The following is a 17,910-nucleotide window of genomic DNA, read 5'->3' on the forward strand; positions in this document are numbered from 1 at the left end:
TTTCAAAATTTCTAATTTTTTACTCCCCCTAAAATCAAAAATATGTTTCATTTTTTGATTTTCCAGGAAAATTTGAAAGTAAAAGCAATAAACTGTACAAATAAAATGAAAAACGGATGTGAATTGCTTCAATTATCCATTCTCTTGGTTTAAAAAATCACAACTCCCCCTGACAACAAACTATTTTCCCATTTTGATTTCAAAATACTTAAGTTTATTTTAATCAAATGGTTTTTTCCGGAAAATTAGTTTTGTTGATTTCACACATCATGGGAATTCCTTCATCACTTTGTTCTTTCAACCACTTGTAAAAACTATCACTTGTAGGTTTTTTCACAGAAACATGTTTCAAGAATGATTTTTCAAGAATGATGCCGATTCATGCTCCACGATTACCAACTTGGGAGCTCCGGCAAGTCAGGATTTTATTTTTTAAAGAATCTCACCCATGTCTGATCAATCATGGGTGAACCAACATCATTTGGTTTAACAATTTTCGATTCATAAAACTCTTTCACTCCCTTCACCTTCCCATCAGCCATCTTACTAAAAATATGTAGCACTTTGCCATTAAATGCTTTTTCAGAATCAAATTCTTTCTTATCAGAGAAGAATTGATCTGAAATCTCAATCTTACCAATTTTTGATTTCAAGTTTCCGTTTGACAATGGTGGAAAGTTTGCATCATCCATTGTTGGAACGGAATTCTCATCATTTAGCACAACAGGTGACTCCTCTGACTTTGACGAATCAGATTCATTGCCAAAACTAACTTCCGATTTCTCTACCACCCATTTATGTTTGTTAAGATTTGCTCTTCTTTTGTAAAAATGTTTCGAACTTTCACCAACTTTGAAAGTCGAATTTTTGAACTCCTTAAATTTCTCTGTTGGTTGTTCCTTTTTATGAACATATTTTTCTTTCAATTTAGAGTTAGAAGAAACTCCCTGTTTTGTGTTGGTGGGATTTGGGCAATTCCAAGCAATATGTCCAACCTTTTGACATTTGAAACAGGTTCTTCTTTCAACTCTCGGTTTAGATTCCTTCAACATATTCTTTTGCTTTTCGGCGAGAAACTCCTTGTTTGATTGTTTCCAGAACGGTTTCTCCTTCTCCTCTTTAGAACTTGCTCCTGAAACAAACTTAGTTTTTGGCTTATAAATTTTCTCACTTTTATGATTTTCTAGTGGAATAAAACCTAATCCCTTCTTTTTGAAATTACTGTTATGGTTTGGTTTCTTTCGATAACCCGAAACAGAACTGTAACCCTTTTTCTTGTTCAATCTTTGTTGAACTCTTGAAGTGTACTTTTCAGGTTTTTCAGTAAGATTTTCATCTTTTATTTCAGAAATATTAATTTCTGTTAATTTGAAAACCTTGTTAATCATTTCAGTTTTAACACCTCTTATTGGAAATTCTTCATCAGAATATAATTTGTCGGAGTCATTCAGAGTATATGCTACTTTGAATGTTTCGTCATTCAACTTATTTTGTGATATCAGAAAATCTTTATTGTAAACCCTTTTGACTGGTGAACTCGAGCTTTTGTCTGATGAACTCGAATTTTCAGATTTAGACTCTGACTTTGATTCTTCATCTTTATCCAATACCTGATCGACCACTTTCTTAATTAACTCGGACTCATGATCAGTGTCGGACGCTGTGAAGGTGACATCAATATCATCTGGTAATCCATTGATAGACTCGGATTTCAGATTCAGATTGAGTGCTTCAGCCACCTTTTCAAAGTGTCGGGGGGTATAGCCATCCCACATTGGATTTGGAACTCTGTTATACTTCAAACCAGTTTTCTTACCAGAATTTTCTTCATCATCTGCAAACTCATGAGCTGCCACGGTAGGATAAATGAGATCAATAACAAAATCTAAACTTTGATAACTTCGAAGTAAAGTATTCACTCTTTCGGTTTCGATCGTCATCGCTGCCAATTCTTGTTTCAGCCCAGCAATAATCTCGATATATTTGTTGATTGCAGTTTGCTTTTGAAGAACTGTTGCTTTCAGAAGATTCTTCATCTGAATATCCTCATCACAAGCTCCTTTGTACAAGTTCACTTTGCTGCTTAGAAGATCATATGATTCTTTTATGCTTCTCACATTGTGCAGCAAATTTTCTTTGAGCTTCTCCAATTCAGCATATTTTGTATCTTTTTCAGCACAATCTTTGCAAGATTCTAAACACTTAGCACAAGGTTTTTCAACCTCAACAATCTTTTCAACTTCAACGATTTTTCAACTATTTTCTCCACCACCTTTTCAATCACAATCGGTTCTTTCTCAACTCCTATCTTCACTTCATTCTCTTCAACCTCGACCTTCTCTGTAGGTTTTTCTTCAACTTTTGCCTTTTCAGCGACCGGGGCAAACTCCCCCAAACTATCGATAAAAGTTCATTATAAAATTCGTTGTCCATGTTGTGGTATGAAAAATTTCACAAACTATCGATTTCAAACAGTCTGGAATGTCACGCGAGCTGGAAAACCTCAAATTGTACGAACTCGTGTGGTCTGGTTGTACAAATCCTCAAACCGTATGAGCTGGAATGTCACTATGTCAAACCGTGCGACTTGGCTGTTTCAAACGATTTGATCTGGTGCAAACCGTGCGAGCTAGAATGTTAACTTCACACGACCTGGTCCACCCCGTGCGAGCTGGGTATACTTTCAAATGATCTGAACCTTTTCTCACAACCTGAATTCAAAGTAACTCAAACGAGTTGAATTTCGTGCGGTTTGGAGACGTTACAAATGATCTGGCCGACAACTTTAATTCAACACTCAATTTCTTTGGACCTTTCAAGCATATGGACTTTCTTGCAAACTTGATTTTCTCAATTCAAATGGCCGACAACTTTAATTCAACACTCAATTTCATTGGACCTTTCAAGCATATGGACTTTCTTGCAAACTTGATTTTCTCGATAATCAAAATTCACATTTACTCAATTAGAATTAATAGACTACTAATTTTATAATGGCCGACAATATCATCACCAATCAATTTTGAAAATGATTCATAAGATAGCACAACTCAAACCATACGTCCTGGACTAATTTTCAAATGACCTGAACTAAATTTCACACGATCTGGAGAATTTCAAGCGATCTGATTCAGGTCGTGCGGTCTGGATGATTTCTTCAAACTACCTGGCACTCTCGTGCGATCTGATTGTTCAAACCGTGCAAGCTGAGCAGTATTTCAAATGACCTGGTTCAGGTTTGAACGATCTGGTGTGATTCTCACATGATTTGGCCAAAATTCAAACGATCTGGGACAATATTCAAACTGTTTGGATGAAAATCCACCTCGTTTGAGAATTCTAAGTCCAAAAGTTCATGATTTTGTCAAATTTTATCAGTTTTTAGGTTGAATTTACCGTCCAATTTGTTAACCGATTGTTCAAAACAGTGTTTTACGTATTATATGTGAGATTTAGTCCATTTTAACCACAAATTCACAGTTAATTTTGAGAAAAACGAGTAGAAAGTGAGTAGAAATCAGATTTATCGATGAAAACAAGCTGAAATGGTAAGAACTCTTCCTCCTGAGCTCTGATACCACTTGTAGGTTCGGGATTCGATTAAACGAGTCATTCAGAAGAGTTCTTGATCAATACGAAAGGCGGAATCAGACATATTGATGTTATATCAGCTATATTCACACTTAGAATCACTTTAACTATTGATTTGATAGTGTTTACAGATTGTTCGACACTTCGGCAGCACTTCGTCTCCGGAATCAGAATGTTACAAATGAAATCCAAGACTCACCTATTTATAGTAATGCCAGACCCCATGAACTTTCATGCTTTCTGGCCAGACCCCATGAACTTTCATGCTTTCTGGCCAGACCCCATGAACTTGTCACCTCGTGAGGGGTGGCCTAGCCACTTCGTGAGGGGTGGCTGGTTCAGGTCTGTTTCCCGTTTCTCTCGTACAACTTGTTCTGGTCTATCTATTCTATTACATGACTCGATACAAGACGAAGACAACAGACATATGCACCAACAGTAATTGCCTCGATCTTTGTGGGATCCACATGGATTCCTTCATGATCGACTAAATGTCCAAGACACTGTACCTTAGAGAATTCGCACTTAGAGAATTTAGCATAAAGCTTTTCCTTTCTTAGTAAACTTAGAAGTGCGTACAAATGCTTTGCATGATCCTCTTTACTTTTGGAGTAAATGAGAATATCATCTATGAAGACAATTATGAATTTATCCAAATATGGCTTACATATCGGTTCATCATGTCCATAAATGCAGCTGGGGCATTGGTTAAACCAAATGGCATGACAGTAAATTCATAATGGTCGTACCTTGTTCTAAACGCGGTCTTAGGAATATCTTCTTCCTGTACCTTTAATTGATGATATCCTGACCTTAAATTGATTTTAGAGAAAAATCGAGCTCCTTGCAATTGATCAAACAGATCATCGATCCTTGGTAATGGATACCGATTCTTAATCGTGACCTTGTTCAATTCACGGTAGTCAATACTCATACGCATTGATCCGTCCTTCTTTTTAACAAATAAAATTGGTGCTCCCCATGGCGATGAACTTGGTTGTATGAATCCTTTTTCCAATAATTCGTCTAATTGTTTCTTCAGTTCCCACATTTCTGCGGGTGCCAAACGGTAAGGTGCTTTGGCAATTGGTGTCGTTCCTGGTAACAAATGGATCCTGAATTCAACTTCGCTGTCTGGCGGTAGTCCTAGTAATTCTTCTGGGAATACATCTGAAAACTGGGATACTACTGGGATATCCTTTAGTTCTTTTCCTTTAGTGTTAGTGATTATAGAAATCAAATACACTATAGATCCTTTTCTTATACAACTTGCGGTTTTCATCACAGAGATGAATTTTGTGGATCTAGATGGTTTATCTCCTTTAATTATGATCTATTCACCTTTTGGTGAATTTACTTGGATTGACTTTTTATCACATAAAATACTGGCTTTATTGGCTATTGACCAATCTATTCCTAATACAACATCAAATCCTGCCAGATTCATTGGGTAAAGGTTTGCCATAAAATTTTGATTTAAAAACTCTATTCTTGCTCCCTGTACGATTTCAGAAATCCTAACCGTTTCTCCATTTGCTGTCTCTACTAGACATTCTTGTGGGAGTTTAGTTAATGATTGATTTAGAAGTTTGCAAAATGAAGTATTAATAAAATTTTGGTTCGCACCAGAGTCAAATAATACTTTAGCAAAAACATCATTAATTAAAAAGTAAAAACATACCGGCTATCACGTCTGAAATCATCTTGGCTTCATCTGCAGTCAGAACAAATGCTCTAGCATTTTTGGTGTTTTTGTTGTTCGTAGCTGGAGCTAATTTTGGACAGTTTGGCTTGATATGACCTTGTTCTCCGCAGTTGTAGCATATCCTGTTGTTAGCTTTCTTCCTGCAGTCTTCTTCCTTGTGTCCTGATATTTTGCAAAAATTGCAATATATGGAGCATCTTCCAGAATGCTTCCTTTTGCAATACTTGCAATAAGGTGCAGAAGTAGAACCTACATTTTTCCCACGGTTGGAATTTCTAGATCGGAATTCTTGGGTAAGCCTTTGAGCTAGGTTCCTTCTTTGGTCTTCTTCTCGTGTATGCACTAATTCATCAGTCAAGGTGTTTGCTAGTTCTACAGCTTCTTCTATGGTTTGAGGTCTAGCTGCCTTGACTACATGCCTAATCTCCCCGATTAATCCCCAGATGTAACGGGAGATTAATACTGGTTCAGGTGATGCAAGGGTTGGTACTATTCTAACATATTCAAAGAATGTGGTAGTATAACCCTTACTATCTACCCCGGTCATCCTAAGGTTCAGGAACTTATTCGCTATCTGTTTCCTTTTCATTGGGAAAGCATAATTTCCTTTCTACCATATCTCTCATTCCATATTGTAAATCCTGTCACTTCCTCTAGATTGGAGGATAGTGTTCCACCATTCTAAGGCTGAGTTTTTAAATAGATTAGAAGCAAACATTATCTTATCCTCATCCGCACATTTGCTTATTTTTAAAACAGCCGCAGTCTTTTCTATCCAGCGTAAAGTTGCAATGGGTCCTTCATTGCCCGAGAATTCTATTGGTTTGTAGGACCAGAATTCTTTATAAGAACAACCATAAGGCATGGTTCTTCTTCTTTTGGGAATGGGCACTTGAAGTACGGGTCCATCGTTTACGCTGTGTTCAGGTTCAGTTGGTCGCTTACTGCTATGTTTACTTTTATTATCAGCTTCCTTAACAGTTTGAATAATAAATGGCATTGCATCTATGATTCCTTGTGCCACTATGTGTTGGATGGCACTATTATCCACTTGGTTTCCATTGTTATTGTTGTTTGGATTCTCATTAATCGGGTTATTGTCATTCTGAATATTATCATTCTGGTTTCCCTGGTTCACTTCGTTGTCTATCTGAATTTTAAACATTTACCACATATTAATATCACAAAATAATATTTTATACAACCAAACACATAACACGCATGTTGATAAAAAACGTCGATCATTGCGACTTTACTTTTTCTTATAATATAATATGCATCTACTACAAGCCAACACTGGAAATTAAAATTACAATACCAACTGAAATAAAAATTACACTAACTAGGTTTATTCATACACGCGCGCTGCGCGTGAACTTTGGATTAACCGAGATTGTGTGTGTAAACTTCATTTTCTCAAAAGGATTACTTACAGTTTCATATCAAAACTAAAACATCCTATCAAAAAAATTCATCACCTAACATTCTATTTCCTATGCTCCAACCTCCTACGGTTGTAGCCACCATCACCAATTCACAGCCACAGTCAAAGCCCCCTCTCAGCACCAAAACCTTTTACCTATCATAAACCTCGAGGTAAACGGTAGTGAATACATACATATTAGTTACAATATCTTACCTGCAAACTCAAACACGGAAATGAGTTAAAAAAAACCGGCTCTCACTAAAGGGGAAATAACAGATGCACAAACTTGTAAATTTGTATTATTTATTAATCCAAACTTCCAAATACCATGCAAGAGCAGCTCTTTGAAGCTGTTTCTATATTCAAAATAAGGCCGCTGGCCAGTTTGATGAGTTAGTACGTGTCATAGTCTTGTCCAATTATTTCGGTCTTCTTTTGGTTATTTAAGCTCTTTGCATGTTGGTTATTCGCATGTACTCTTTCGGAGAAAAAAGTTGATAAAAGCCTGTGCCGAATATTTTTAGATTGTTCATCATTTTCTTGTTTTCAATTCGTGAGTTAAGAAAGAAAGCTCATACCAACAACCGCCACATGCCCACATCCTCCTCTCACCACCGCAACCTTTCACCTATCACAAACATTGAGGTTATCATTTATAAATATATACAAATTAGGTGTAAAATTCTACCTTTAGCTTGAACACGGAGATTAGTCAAGAAACTGTCGATTGCGAGAGGAGAAATTTGAGATGCGGAGATGAGGAGAGTCCACAGAGACTTACAACTATCGTGGATACGGCTTGCCTCGCCATCAACGTCCTTGCCATTTTATATTGGTTGCAACATGCGGGGGTTCGCCGATGGCAGACCACTCCTCCCTCTTTCTCTTTGCAAATCTGTGAGAAGCATGTTTGTGAACTGTGAATGAACATTTTGGGAAGGAGTGGCCATTCTTGCCGAGTCTCACCTACAATAAGAGATGTAGTTTTTTAACCATCTAACGTATAATTCGTATCATTTATTGGCAAAATACACAGCTTTTAACCGTTTAACGCTTACATACTTGCCATTAGTTAACTCGCCATTGTGATAGCAAGAAAGCTAAATTTTTCCTTTTAACTTCTGATTCATGGCGACAACCAAGTCCCAATCAATTGAGAAACATATGAACTATTACCTGCACTTACAAGCTAACAAAAAATCAGTTTATATAGTTTATTGTAAAACTATCATGATCATGATAATGAGTGGGTCGTGGTTCAGAATGGGTTTGGGTCAGAATTGGTCAATTTAAAATTGGATCAATTAAGTTCGGATCAAAACGGGTTCTAACCAAAATAAGTTCAGACCAAAACGGGTTCTTACTAAATAATAATCAACAATCATAATTTGTATGCTTGAAAAATAATAACCTAATCATGTGCTGCTGTACCACAAAAACATATTAATAAATTATATAGAAAAATAGATTCAATTACCCATAGTGTATTAGTTTTTCTCTATGCTCAATACGTATTAAAAATTCAACAGCTCCCAGAAAAAAAATTGGTGGTTTGATGGCCAAGAAACAAACATGATTAAATGCTCGAAATTAAATACAAAGCTTCATGTAAATAAAAAATATAAGACTTTTAATGACCGATCAAGTACTTACCAAAAGTCATGGACACCGATACCTTTGCCGGGTCTGTTGGAATCGGGCAGACCAGAGACGTGCAATGTTCGATCCGGTGTGCTCTTTGCCGGAAGCTAACATCACTGCTGCTATCATCTGTATTCGTCCCTCTTCTTGCCATAGGAACCCTAGGTCAAAAATAAAAAACCCCAAAAAACAACACCACTACGATGGTGGTGGTGACTCTCCGGCCACACCGCACACTCTTCTCTCTCCCTTTTCCCTTTCTCTCTCTTACAGGAAAAGAACCCCAAAAGAGCAGAAACACCACACACACACCTTGCTCTCTATTATCACCTTCCCACGTCACCGTCACCGCCAATCATCACCGCTACCGGAAGCCTGAGGTTGCCGGATCTTCACATGCAACCTCTTGATCTACACAAAAGGTTAATGTCGGAATCCTAGAATCATCTCTTTCCGCGACGTTTGAAGGCCTGTACCGTCAGCCTTCTTTGAAGGTCTGTACCGACAGCCTTGGTACGAAACCTGAAGTTCTACCGGTTGCCGTGTGAAAACCAGCCGACCATCACCACCGCCAAGAGGGGGCCAGCGGGAGACGGCGGCTCTGCTCTTTCTCAACCTCTAAGCTCTCTCTCTCTTACTCCTCCATGTAAACTCTATTCTCTGTTATAGAGCAGAAGAAAATGGGGTGGTAAATCCCTAACATGCCCTTGGTTACTGTTCATTTCATTCGTTTTTTTATTTATAGGAGAATAGTAGTAGGCATCCGTAGGGTTTTTTTTTTCAAACACACATATTATATTATTATTATTATTATTATTATTATTATTATTATTATTATTATTACTTCTATCATCTCCACCATCATTTTCAAGGATATGGATTCATCCAAAAATCCATATTGCGCTCGTCGTACTTCCAGACGAATCGCTCTCCCACCTGTCTCATCCTTTCACCACTCTCTAAGATTTCCTCACTAAATGTCCTGAGTTCTTGTACATTGTATGCACTCATTGGGGGTGCAGGTTCTAGGACTGGGTTCGGAATCTGGGGTGCGGGTTCCTGGTATGGAGGTGTAGGTGCCTGAAATGGGTAAGGATTCTCTAAAATCTCCCTAATGTATACATCGTTATCGTAATAGGGATCTAGAGGGTCCAACCCTGGGTAGGCTCATAGGTTCGGCATGGGCATGTCTTCGTGTATCGGGTAATGTTGCACATAGTCCCTATTGTCGTCCCACCACGGGTCGTAATTTGGATATAAGGGATTAGGTGCATGTACCCTAAGTATCTCCTCCGGGTTAAAATCATGCATTTCTACTTGATTTTCAGGGTTTTCTATTTCCATTGGTTGGTCAGGAATTAGTGGTTGTGGTTGGGTGCTAGCATTTGCTCCAGGTTAGGGTCAGCTGCAGTGGTTGCTAAGATATGGAAATTAGCTAAACTCCTATTTATCATGTCCTGGGCATGGGCATCGGTTTCTCTTTTGGCTGCGGCTAGTGCTCTCTGTTCTTGCAACTTTTTCATACGCTTTCTACGCTCATGTGCTCCCCGACTGAACCGTCCTCTTTTTTTCTGATGGAATGGCTCTTCCGACTGAGCCTTAAATACGACTATTCCTTCTTCAGTATCAGCAGAATACCCTGAGAGGGCAGGCTGAGAAGAGGCACCTTCGCTTCTAGGCGAACCAGACAATTGACGGTACGCGTCAGATGGTCCTTGGTCGCTCATACTGTAAACTAACAAATAGTCAAATAACACACAATAATAAAATACAATTACGCGCATAGTTCCGTAATTTATTTCCTATCACTTTAGATAAATTCTGGGTGTCAGCAGAACACTTCTGTGGCTGAATCAGTGGCTTAGCTCTGATACCACCTTCTGTCGCAACCCCCGCCCCCTATCTATCCCGGGAACGGGCGGCCGCGAACAACAGTGTCAGTGGTATCGGTGTTTATTTTTGGCAGCGGAAATTACAGCAGGACCGTCGTTAGGAAATATTTTATCAGAGTAAAACACCATCTTTTAGATAATAAATATATTGGGATAAAACCCAAGGTTTCATTACAAACTGATTTATAGGGATAAATCCCATTTTATTGAAATAAACGCCTTCTTTTATTTAGGTAACTTTTATAGCCACTTTTCCAAGCCTTCAGTGCTGTCCAGCTGGCTTCTAGTTGGCTTTCACATTGTGTTACCTGAAACGCGTTTAAAAACATTTTGTCAGTGGGAGATACTGGTGAGTGAATCCTAGTTCAATCAAGAAAAGTTTTATTAATTTAAACAGTATTGAGAGCGATTACAATGTTTATATCTACCCAATTACTCATTCAGTACTGTCAATCCTGACTGGTGGGTCATATTACACATTGGCTAACTCTTTGTCCAATGGTAACGTGTTCCACATTTTGTATACAAAACCCCAACATACCGGCAGTAATCGTAGAATTACAAAGACTCAATCACTACCAAATTGCATTGTAAAATGTTTAAGGTTTTGTAAAAACTGTTTACAAAAAGGAGATTACTCACAAAAAGGTTTACACAAAAAGAGGATTACTCACATTGCTGTCTTAGGTTTTCTGTAAGGATTTCCTGAGAATTATCTATAATTTACACAAATGCACACGTGTTAGAATAATAACCCATTTTAACATTAGTAATACCCTCCCCGAGACGACATTCCAACGACTACGTCGGGCAGAACCACGACAGCCGTTACGGAACCCTAGATCAATCGGGCAGAGTATCTAATACATATCCAGGGGTTATGATACTTATAACGGAGCAGAACTTTGTTATTTAGGGGGGTATTATACCCGAGTATAGTGCCTACTATGTGAAAATTTTAGAGAGAAAGAAAGATTTGAGCGATCGGAACTGAAAGCCGATGCCTCAATTTATAGGGCTGTAATCGGACTTCCTCACAGCCCGCGACAGACACAACTGTCTCTTTCGCGGCCCGCGACGTAGGTGGCTAGGGCTGTAGGCTTGATCGGTCACCACTATAGGCTTGCCGGGTGTTGTGCCATGTGGCGGCCTGGGGTTGCGCCAGCCGTCACTCCGTCACGGCCCGCGTAGACTCAGACGGAGTCTGTCGCGGCCCGCCAGGGACCATTTATTTTCGTTTTTAATTTATTTTAATGAAATTTAAGGTATTCGGGGTCCGTTTTCACGTATGGGGGGTATTTTAGGACATATTGGGATATTTTAATATATTTTAGGGTGTCGGAAAAATTCAGGAGAGTGTCGGTTTATTTTTAGGGTTGTTATAGATGAGGAAACATGCGTTGATCTTGTTTACCCTACACGTGATCGGTACAACATTTCTCTTAATTTTGAATTTAATCTGTGATTTCGATATGCGTGATGATCATATAATCTGAAATGTGTGTTGGTTTTCTTCGAATTCCAGTCGGATTTCGAGTGCAAGTCACTCGAAGACTCATTAGGGTCCAATACGGGTCCTTTTGAGGGGTGGAAAAGGGTTAAGGATTGACCTCTGTTTTAGTCAGTGAGCATGACTCTGATGGTGGTTGGTTGGCTGTACATATTAAATATGTAACTATTAGGATAACTATAAGGGTTAATTTTGGACCGATCCTGATGATTTTTGGGTTTTTTGGTGTTTATGATCAGGGTTTACCCTTCTTTTGTATGACTTTTAACTTAAACTTAAACTGTTATGATATTAACTTAAACTTAGTTGTTGTGCATTAGGTTATGTTATTGTTGTTGTTGTTTGAACAAATTAGACTTGCATTCATTTGCATTAGGTTATGTTATTGTTATTGGTGTTTGAACAGGCTGGACTTGCATTCACTTGCATTAGGTTATGTTATTGTTGTTAGTGTTTGAACAGGTTGAACTTGCACAAGGTTCAGTTTTAGTTGGATTCACTTGCATTCAGTTTCACTTTTAGGTTCATTTTGAGTTCTACATTCACTTGTTTATGAAAAGGTTGTTGCATTTCAATTCACATTGTTACATTCACTTGCATTCGGATTGTTCAGAATGTTGCATTCAGATTGTAAGTTTAGATTGTTCATGTTGTTGCTGTCACACCCCAACCGATGGCGGAATCATCGGGGCGCGGCACTGAGCGAAACAGATTGTTCAGAAGTTTCCACAACAACTATCATACAATTCAGTTATGTAACACGTCCCATACCGTGTCCCAAATAATAACAAGTTATCATAGAAATCAACTAAACAATATGGGAACTGTTCCGACAACTCAAATTCTTAATTATTACAGACCGAAAGTAAATATTGTTTTAAGACTTCTAGACGGCTAACTATAGATCTTACTGACTACAGGTGCCAGTACAAGATCTACAGATAATTATGACCCTGGAGCAGGTATATGGACACTGTCCTAAGGACACAGGCTCCTAGAAGCTTATTATTGCCTCGCTTCCCTAGCACGCTAGTAGCTTAAACACCTGTCACATACGTTAAAATAAAAGTCAATACATATAATGTAAAGGTGAGTACACAAGTTTGATATAGCATATAGAGTTCGAATAGTTTACGCATAACCAAGCACGTACACAAGGGCAAACGATGCATGTAAATTTTCAACATGGGACCATCGATACCAATGACTTCGAGTTGACTGTCCGAGACAGTTCGCGATACATGATTACCACCGTAATCCATGCAAGTAATTGTCCTTAGCAACCCCCGTGTGAACGGGTGCTGAGTCCAAACTATAGTACTATGTTGCTAAAGCAGGTAGATAGCACTCCACGTGTAAACATAATAAACAGCAATCATTTAGACAAGTAATACATGCAAGTAGGTTAGCGTTCAAATAGTTTGTGCTGTTTGTGAATTTGATAGATTACGTATGTAACACCCAGAAGTGCTGAAAGCAAAAAGGGATCGAGTATACTCACAGTGGTTGGTTGTGGATTGAAAGGAGCACTGAGAATAGGTTAGCCTGAATAGTTTGATAACACAACGATGAGTAACGCGGAAAACGTAAACAATATACTTGGATCGAGTAGGCCATTCGATCGGACAGCAGTTCGATCGAGTGGGCTGTTCGATTGGTTTGAAAGTCCGCTCGAACATCCATTCGATCGGCTGGCTGGCTCGATCGGCTGGTTCCTTCAAGTGGATTGTTTCTTCCTTTGATGAGAAGGATGTGTTTGTGTATGATGGTTTGTACTACCTTTCAAGTTGGCCGATCGAACAGCTGTTCGATCGGTTAGCCCAACCGATCGGCTAGCACTTCAATGTTTTCAAATATGTCACTCGATCGGTTGGCATGCTCGATCGGGTGACATTCCAATGTTTCGAAAAGTCTAAGTGTTTTGAAAGTATAGTATCTCATGATTCGAGCAGTAATGATTACAATCGAGTGGCGTAGTCGATCGAACAGTACCTCGTCAATACTACACTTCATGAGTTTGTGGGACTAAGTGCTAGTCGATCGGTTAGCCTAGTCGATCGGCTGGTATAGTCGTTCGGTTGGGCTGTTCGATCGAACAGCCTAGCCGTTCGGCCAGCTTCTCGATTCGGTTAACCTTTCACTTAACACTTGGTTATTCCCGTTAATTGTTGATGTTTTAGAGATATTTTGACTACGAGTTGAACCACAAAGCTGAAGTCCCTACTTAGTCTACTGACTCGAGCAGGAATCACCCAAACTCGGTCAGAGACGGTTTGGAACCTAAGTTTAACGTTTAACCCGAAATCGGTATATCTCTCGGTAGAACCCGAATCTTGAACCATGTGTTTGTTTAGATTGATTTGTAAATCGGTTCAAGTCTCGTTTTCACCTTTTTGAGTGTAAAAGAGTTGAAAGGTAGATGAAAACCCGTCTTCCAATCCTTTTCCACCGTGAAATGTTAAGATCTTTGGAAGATTTTAGGTTATTTATGTGGAAATCGGTTAGATCTAAGTTGTTCATGGTGGAATGATGCCAAAACTTAGTGTTCTTGAAGAACACATGATGACATCACCCAAGAACACCTAGATCTTGGTGATTTCATGGATGAAATCCAAGTTTTGAAAGATAGAAAGATGGAGAATCGATTAATGAACAAAACGTACAAGGATTAGAGTGAAATACTTACCGGTTTGAGAGAAATCTGAGATTTAGTGAGAAGAAGAGGCTGGTCGGTCAGAGCTTTTCCAAAAGTGGAAAGTTTGACAAGGACAGCCCTATTTATAGGCTTCCAAAAGAGGAAAGGGTCAGCTGATCGAACAGCATCCCTGATCGAGCAGCTGTCCGATCGAACAGTCCTGTTCGATCGGCTAGCCTGTTCGATCAGGTTGCCCTGTTCGATCGGCTAGCCTGTTCGATCAGGTTGCCCTGTTCGATTGGCTAGCCTGTTCGATCAGGTTGCCCTGTTCGATCGGCTTGCCTGGTTTTGAGTGTTTCGCGACGATTTTTGATATTTCGACTTCGATGAACGATGATTTGAGAATGATAGAATTTCTAATCAAATTACTTTTAGTCTCAACTACTATATCTAACATACAAGCATCCTTACAACCATTACGGGTTCGATTTCCATTGAGTTTGATTCACCTTTGAGTCTTGATTGATTTGATTGATTCACCACACACTTTAACATAAAAGTAAACATGCACAAGTAACACATAAGGCACACACACACGTATGAAAGCATTAAAATCCCCACACTTGAGTTCGATGATTGATTCGATTAGCTTGATTATTGATTGACTAGCTTTATTGCGTTGTTACTTCCTATCATTCACAGTCGGTCGTTGATTCACAGTTCGATTATCGGCCGATTAGTTTGATTATACAACACTTACTCCAAATAATATGAAAATCAAAATGAAACTAAAATGAAATTAATCTTTATTAATCTTTAATTCCAATAACAGTCAACTCTTGACTTTGACTTTTTGGAAAACACGGGGTGTTACAGTCTCCCCTCCTTTAGGGAATTTCGTCCCGAAATTAGGCCGAGAACCGTACATCGCCGTGTGATTTTACCAATTTGCTGCTTCAGATTTATCTGAACAACTGCGGGTACTTGGCCTTCATGTCACTTTCGAGTTCCCAAGTGAACTCCGCGCCTCGTTTGCCTTCCCATCGTACTTTTACAATAGGAATGCGAGAGCGTCTGAGTTGCTTGGTCTGTCGGTCCATGATTTCGACAGGCTTTTCCACGAAGTGTAGCGTCTCATTGACCTGAAGATCGTCGAGTGGTATTATTGCGTCGTGGTCGGCTACGCATTTTCGAAGGTTTGAAATATGGAAAGTCGGGTGGACATTGCTGAGTTCCTCCGGTAATTCAAGTTTGTAGGCCACTTTACCGATCCTTTTCAGAATCTTAAAAGGTCCAACAAATCGAGGCGCAAGTTTCCCTCTCTTGCCGAATCGGACTACTCCCTTCCAAGGTGATACCTTTAGGAGCACGTAGTCGCCAACTGCAAATTCGCGGGGTCTGCGTCGTTTATCGGCGTACATCTTTTGTCTGTCCCGGGCCTTTACCAAGTTTTCCCTTATCTGGTGGATCTTGTCAGTCGTTTCTTGCAGAATCTCGGGCCCAGTCAATTGGGAATGACCGACCTCGTGCCATACAATAGGCGAGCGACATCTCCTACCATACAAGGCTTCGAAAGGTGCCATTTCGATGCTGGAGTGATAGCTGTTATTATACGAAAATTCGACCAACGGTAGGTGTTTGCTCCAACTACCACCAAAATCGATAACACACGCACGGAGCATGTCTTCAATAGTACGAATCGTTCTTTCCGTCTGCCCGTCGGTTTGCGGGTGGAATGCGGTACTCAAATTCAGCGTCGTACCAAGAGCTGCTTGAAAAGTTTCCCACAATCTCGATGTAAACCGAGCAACGCGATCAGAAATGATGTCTCGAGGCGTACCATGATTCTTAATGATCTCGTCGGTGTAGATTTGGGCTAGCTTGGCGACCTTATAGTCTTCTCGTATTGGCAGAAAGTGGGCTGATTTGGTTAGACGGTCGACTATAACCCAAATACTGTCGTGACCTGACGGCGTGGTCGGAAGCTTAGTTATGAAATCCATAGCTATGCTTTCCCACTTCCATACGGGTATCGGCGGTTGTTCGAGTAAGCCTGAAGGTCTTTGGTGTTCAGCCTTGACTCTTGCACAAGTTAAACAGCTACCAACATATAGAGCAATATCCCTTTTCATCCCAGGCCACCAGTACTTGTAGCGAATGTCCTGGTACATTTTGTCCGCACCGGGATGAATGGAATATCGGGATTTGTGGGCTTCGTTCATGATGATCTTTCGCAAATCTGTCCTCCTCGGAACCCAGATTCGGTCCAGATAATAGAATATCCCGTTGGCTTTGCTCACGAGCTGAGTTCCATCATGATAGATTCGTTCTTTCTTCAACGTACGCTCGTTAAAGCAAGCGTGTTGTGCTTCGCGGATGAGAGCTTCGAGGTTATACTGAGCCTGGATGTTTCGAACACCTATCACGTAATTCTTTCTGCTGAGGGCGTCTGCAACTACATTCGCCTTGCCTGGGTGATAACGGATCTCACAGTCGTAATCGTTGAGAAGTTCTACCCATCGGCGTTGACGCATATTGAGTTCTTTCTGGTTAAAGATATGTTGTAGGCTCTTGTGATCGGTGAAGATCGTACACTTTGTACCATACAGGTAGTGTCGCCAAATCTTTAAGGCAAAGACAACTGCGCCTAGCTCGAGGTCATGGGTTGTATAGTTCTTCTCGTGGATTTTGAGCTGTCGAGATGCGTAAGCTATAACCTTGTCTCGTTGCATGAGAACACAGCCAAGTCCAAGGTTTGAAGCATCACAATAGACAACGAAGTCATCGCTTCCGTCCGGCAGTGTAAGAACTGGTGCATGGCACAGCATGTGTTTGAGGGTTTGGAAAGCCGTCTCCTGCGCGGTTCCCCACACAAAAGGCTTGTCTTTATGAGTAAGGGAGGTAAGCGGTACAGCAATCTTTGAGAATCCTTCGATGAATCGCCGGTAGTAACCAGCTAATCCGAGAAAAGAGCGAACTTCTGACGGATTCTTTGGCGTAACCCATCCCTTGACTGCCTCAATCTTTGCAGGATCAACGTGTATACCCCGACTATTCACAATGTGACCCAGAAATTGAACCTCCTCCAACCAGAACTCACACTTGGAGAATTTGGCGTAGAGTTGGTTTCCCTGAAGCAACTCGAGAACCAATCGCAAATGCTGCGCATGTTCGGCCCTCGATCTGGAATAGATCAGGACATCGTCGATAAATACAATGACGAAACGGTCTAAGAACGGTTTACACACGCGATTCATCAGATCCATAAAGACCGCGGGTGCGTTGGTCAAACCAAAAGGCATGACAACAAATTCGTAGTGGCCGTATCGGGTTCGAAAAGCGGTTTTGGGTATGTCTTCCTCTTGAATCCGCAACTGATGGTAGCCTGAACGTAGATCAATCTTGGAGAAACACTGAGCACCTTGTAATTGGTCAAACAGATCATCGATTCTTGGTAAGGGGTATCGGTTCTTGATGGTCAGCTTGTTCAATTCCCGGTAATCGATGCAC

The sequence above is a fragment of the Helianthus annuus genome, chromosome 17 (assembly GCF_002127325.2).
Source record: "Helianthus annuus cultivar XRQ/B chromosome 17, HanXRQr2.0-SUNRISE, whole genome shotgun sequence".
NCBI lineage: Eukaryota > Viridiplantae > Streptophyta > Magnoliopsida > Asterales > Asteraceae > Helianthus > Helianthus annuus.